This window comes from Chroicocephalus ridibundus, chromosome 4 (genome assembly GCF_963924245.1).
Source record: "Chroicocephalus ridibundus chromosome 4, bChrRid1.1, whole genome shotgun sequence".
In the NCBI taxonomy this organism is placed as follows: domain Eukaryota; kingdom Metazoa; phylum Chordata; class Aves; order Charadriiformes; family Laridae; genus Chroicocephalus; species Chroicocephalus ridibundus.
Window position 1 is genome coordinate 29,101,473 of NC_086287.1, and position 6,015 is coordinate 29,107,487.

The following is a 6,015-nucleotide window of genomic DNA, read 5'->3' on the forward strand; positions in this document are numbered from 1 at the left end:
GGGCGGCCATACCGGCTGCCCGCTCTGCCACATGCATCCCCCGGCTGGACTCCACTTGAGTGGGTTACTCCACTTAAAAAAGCCAAACCAAAGGAAACCCACTTTAACTTGGCAGCAGGGCATCTGGCGGAGGGTTGTACACTGCCGCATGAGCCCACCGCTTTAGCTGATTTGGATTAACTTCTTGCGCACCCTGGCAGACAAACCCAAAGGCTCAGTGGCGTTAAGCTCTCTCATCCCACAACCACGCACTGCACCTGCAGCCAACCTCCCACCCAAACTCGGCCCCAGGCGATGCCTGGGCTGCAGAGCTGGGTTTTGGCCTATGCGAGATGCGCTGTGCCTCCCTGCCAGCCCCAGCCCCAGCCCCAGCCCCATCTCCAGCCCCAGCCGTAGCCCCAGCTCCTCCTCCGCCCTCCCCCAGGTGTGCGGTGAGGAGCTGACACGTGCCTGTGCGGGGCCGGAGACCCAGCCGCCTGCTCCCAGAGCCACCGAGGCTGCCACGGGCACCGAGGCTTGGGGAAGCATCGCAGGGACCGGCTGCGCCTGGGATTAAAAGCCAGTGGCAGTGGGGGATCCAGCCCAAGCCAGCAGCGGCTGCCGGGGCCTCTGCTCCGGGGCCTTCAGTCGCAGATGCCAACCCATCCCAGCAGCCCCGGCCAGTGAGAGCCAGTGAGACCTCCCAGTTGCAGGGAAGGATTTTCCTTGGACAGAAGGGGCTGGTGGCAGAGCCGCTGCCAGCGAGCTCCCTGCCGTCAGGGCTGGCTACGCCTCTGACAGCACCCACCCACATCCCAGCTGGGAGATGTCCCCGGCCACCCCACCAGCCGCACGGTGCAGGGAGGCTCATGCCCTTAACCAGGGACAAGTGACCCACCCATCTCTGCCCTCCGGAGCAGTTTCCTGAGCCCAGCAGAAGCACGGTGCCTCCATGGAGGCAGGGAATGCCCACAGCCCCATTCCCACGGCCGGTGCCTGCCTCCCACCAGCTCATCCCCACACTCCGATCACCAGCAACCAGTGATCACAAATGAGCAAAAAATGCACAAAGGCACAGGGAGCCAGGTGATATTTCCCGGCTAGGGAAGTAGCGGTCAGATTTTCTCATTTCTCTGCAACCATCCTGGTAGCGAAGGAGTTTTCCCCGGCTCTGGTCCTGCCGCCCAGCCGCTGGCTGCACCAATGCCAGCACCGCTCAGTGCAGTTTGGCACCCATGGTAATTAAAGCAGTTTCCGCATCTCTTGGTAAATATCAAGGCTGGGGATTTTTGGGTCTTGTTTTCCAGCAAGTTGAGTAGAAGAACCAATAAGGACAAAGATAAATGATTACCTGCTGCCCTTGGCTCAAAATGAAACAAGAGAGGCAGGTCATTGGCAAAGGTTAGTTAATACCACTTACCGCAGTGTCACGGAGTCACCCTCAGCCCCTGCCGAGAAGGGCACAGGAGGCAGTTTTTCAAACACAAAGTGAGAACGATACTATGAAAAACTGCAAAGTAACGGCCTCCAAACATCCTTTGCCAGTGACCAGCCGCGGGCCAGGTGAGACTGGATGCCCTTGTCCCTGGGGCAGCAGTACACAGGGGCTGGCATCTGCGAGGGGCTGGGGGCAGTGGGTGGGGAGAGAAGAGGAGGAAAGGAAGGAAGCCACAACCAAGCTTTGAGGAGCACGGAGGGCTGCTTGATCACTCCAGGATGAGCTGGTTGCAGGAGAGAGGGGTGAGGAGCTGGCAAGACTGGGGACACTTGTGGGGAAACCAGGTTCCTGCTGCCCACAGGCCCAGCCACTTGCCAGGGGTCTGGTGACAAGAAGGGAGTCAGGCATGGAGCGTGGAGTGCTCACACCAACCTACAGTAGCTGGACCCTCAGCCCATCACCCCAGCACTGCCTCAGGCCTGCTGCTTTGGGGCAAAGTGGCACCCAGCTTTCCCTGGGTGGAGGGTGGCTTTGCAGAGAGAACTGGGGGTAGTATGTGAAGGACACCAGGGAGCTGGGACAGGCATCTAAGCAATGGAAATGTGATGGGGCCCATCTGCCTGGGCTTCAGGAAAAATGTGATACCATGCCCTGGGGAAAGCTCCTGCCTGAATTGGTGAGTGTGGGAAGGAGCACAAGGCTTGTGACCTGAATGTGGATCCCACAAAACAGGAGACAGGCATGTGCTGGAGGGGGCTGCTGGCACCCTGGGAGTTACTGCTGGTGGTCCTGGTTGGGAACCACGTCAGGTATCTTGCAAGGAGAGGGGCCTGCGGGCGAAATGGCTGGGAAGCAGCAGTGACGCTGAGCAGGCTCACGTCTGACAAGAACCATCTGACATGGTGGGATGGCACCGCCAACCATGGAATCACAGAAAGGTTTGGGATGGACGGGAGCTTCAAAGATCATCTAGTCCAACCACCTTGCCACTGTCAGAGTCATCTTCCACTAGGTGAGGCTCCTCAAAGCCCCATCCAACCTGACTTTGAACACCTCCAGGGATGGGCCATCCACAGCTTCTCTGGACAACCTGCTCCCGTGCCTCACCGCCCTCACCGTAAAAAGTTTCTTCCTTGTATCTGATCTAAACCCACTCACTGTCAGTATAAAACTGTTGCCCCTCGGCCTGTTGCCACAGGCCCTGCTGAAAGCTCCCTCCCTGGCGGTGGCTGAGCCGGGGAAGGGCCGGGGTGTGTGTGCGCGGCGGGGGCAGCTTTAGCCGCTGCTCCGCAGCGAGGAGCATCCACCGGGTCCGGGTCCGGGTCCGGCTGCGGAGCCCCGCTCCCCTTCCCGGCCCCGCTCCCGCGGCCGCGCAGCGCCTCCCGCCGGCGGTCTGTGCTCACGCCGCCGCCCGCACCGGGCTGTTCCGGGGACCGCCGCCGCCTCCTGGCCGGTGTGAGCGCAGGGGCAGCCCTGCCCGGGCCCGGAGGGAGGAGCGGGGCCGGGGGCGGAGGGGCAACGCCGACCGCGGGGTGTTGGAAATGGCCAGGCTCCGGTGGCTGCGGGAGGGACCGGCGGGGGAGCCGCGGGGGAAGGGGGAGGTCGGCCCCAGGCTTCTCTGGTCCCCGGTAGGTGAGCGCTGCAGCGGGCTACCCATGGCCTCCTGAAACCCTGCTTCCAGCCACCTGCTGTGCAGTTTGTGTCAGCACGAGGGACCTTCAGGCTGGACTCGCTGGCCAGCAAGACAGGAGGTCCGTGTGCCGGCTGCTGACGCGGGGCTGTGGTCCTCCACGGCTGCTGTGTCCGGGGCCAGCAACTGCGCAGACCATCTAAAACCAGCTATGGAAGGGATCCCACAGGTCTCTGTGTGTGTGTGTGTGCACCCGTCAGGACGAGGGGTTCAGCCTGACGACCTGCCGGACAAGGGGACATGGGGCTGGCAGCACCTCCCATCGATCAGGCCACCAGCTCCGGCGCCGCTGGCACCAAGCCCTGTCCCAGAAGTACACGATACCATCAGCTCTGCTCTGGTAATGGCCCACAGTGCACCCAGCACAGGATGTGGGGGTGTGGGGTGGCCAGGAGGTGGCTGCCTGACCTTTGAGAAGCGTCCCTTGTGTTTTCCAAGCAAGGACACGTTACCAGCCCTCACACGAAGGGGGCCCAGGTGGGAGGACATTGCCACAGGTACAACCATTGCTCTTTGAGTTTGAGAGCACCGTTCTGGCGAGGAGAAACACGTGTTGTGCCTGGCATGCGCCTGCTGCTCCTGCTCATACCCAGGAGATGCCACTGTAATGCACCAGCCTGAAAGGTGTCCATCAGGACCACCTGTCCCATGGTAATATTTCTACCTCTGCTAAGGGCGGGGGGGGGGTTGGAGGGGACACACGATGGAGTCAGGAACATCAAGTAGCCCATCTCCCGCAGGGACCAGGAGGGGTTTTCAGCCCAGGGCTGCACAGAGATGGAGCCTTTTCCATTCAACACTTGCAGGCTGTGGCTTATGGGGCAGAGGCCCAAACCCTCTGCTTTAACTTCGACGGCTCTCAGCCTAATCAAGTCCCCTGAAAAGAAATGCCTGAAACTGAGTGGCAAACCCCTTGGTACCGACTGGAAGGCAGCAAAAGGCTGTTTGGAGGATATACAGGAGACCGGGCAAAAACCTGTCTGGGCACTGCCAGGGCTCAGACAGCTCCTGCCTGAGCCTCAGCTGGAAGAGCTGAGCATTAAACTCATGTAGATCCATCACTCTCCTGCTGCCGCCTTTGCTGCTGCTCCTGGTGTGCTTGGTTTCAAAGGGCACCTTATATTTCTCTTTCAAGGCAGCTGTTTTCATAGCAGGAAGTTTTACTGCAGTGTGGCCACTTGCCAGCGAAGGGCCATTGCCTGCCCCCGTGGCTCTGCCAGTGCTGCTTGGAAGGTGCACGGCAGGTGGGTGAGACTCCCCCCCACGCAGAGATGAGCACACAGTCTCTCCAGGTGAACAAAAAGGAGGAGACCCCTGTGGCTGGACCATCTGATGTCCCACGGGGAGCTCCCACTGACCACCAAAGAGGAAACTGATACTTGCAGGAGCCTGGAAATTCATTACCGTGTACACTCTGCAGAGGGAAATAAAGTCCTGAAGAGAGAAGCAGGCCCAGCAAGCACTCTGCGTCCTTTCAGCAGAGCCCAATGAGAGGCATCATGTTCCTCAACGTACAGAGAGTGTCTCCTGACGGCAGCTGAGAAATGGGTCAGGTCTGAGCCACCACGGCAGGGTCTGGGCAGAAGGAAGCACAGAGGGACAGCTGCCCAGGAGGCAGTGGGAGCCAGGCCAGGCACTGCTTTTTCTCCACCAGCATTGTTTCAGGTCATGTCCTTGCACATCCCTCTCAAGCACCTCAGCCAATAAGTCCTCCCAGGGCAAAAACTTTGCCTGTAACAGATCCAAGATGCTTCACACTAAATAACACAGCTGGCAGCATTTTGGGAGGTCCCAAAGACAGAAGTTTTGGAAAGGGAGGGGAAATCCAGGAAGAAAGTATGAAACAGGGGAAGGACCAATGCCAGATATCCCTGGAGGTTAAGGGTTGGAAAAGGAGGCTACAGAGAAAGAAACATGCACTGGAGATGCAGTCGTGCTCAGGGAGGACCTCCTCCCATGCTGTTGTCATGTTTAGGTCAACTTCTTAGGTCATCTTCTTTCTAACACCGCTTCAGTGGTCCTGGCTGGAGCGTGCCTCTGTACCAGATGCTGAAAGCTGCTTTCACTTGCAGTTTGCATCAAAGCAGCCTCATCCACACTGGTAACACGTAGAACACCGACTGGGAGAAGACCAGGTGCACCACTGCTCCTCTGAGACAACCCTCAGTGGTGCCCACATGCAAGATGGGATTTGCCCCAGTCCAGACCAAGGCACCTTCCCACTGCCTTCATATCTAAGAGTCAGGAACACAGCAATAGTGTCTGGGCTTGGTTATTCATATGGGGATGCTAACTCTTTCAGTCCTAGCCTCTGAAGCACACCTGGCGAATTATCTTCTCAACCTCCACACCCCTGTGCTCAGCACTGGCCGAAGCCCCAGACAAACTTTAGGAGCTTTCCCAGCATGTCAGTTACAGGCAAGGCTAAGACCCGGCTGAGACCCAAAGGAACTGTTCTCCACCTCCTTCCATGAAGGGATCACCACCACAAGGACATTGTGACACCTCCTCCATCTCTTTCTCCTCCCTGAAATGAGTTCTAGCTGCTGTATTCAGGCCTGAAACAAGAAGGACCAGGTAAGAATGAGATGGTCTCCCTGCCTCACACCTCTGCCTTTCCAGCCTGCAAGCCATGCCCTGCCTGCCCTCTTCAGCACATGGCTGAGCTACTCCTTGCTTGACAATTGTCAGAGCTGCCTCCAAGGTTCCCAGCTTCCCCAGGGTGAATTCCACTGACCCACAGCTGCTAACACAGAGATCCACCAAAACCGGCTCTGGGATCAGCTCCACCATCCCACTCAGCCAGGAATGCACCCAGCGTGGTGAGACCTGTGTCTCGCTGCCATGGTGCCGAGCTCTGACCAGAGCCCACTGTGGCCTGACTCAGACAGAGCACAGGAGGACAACG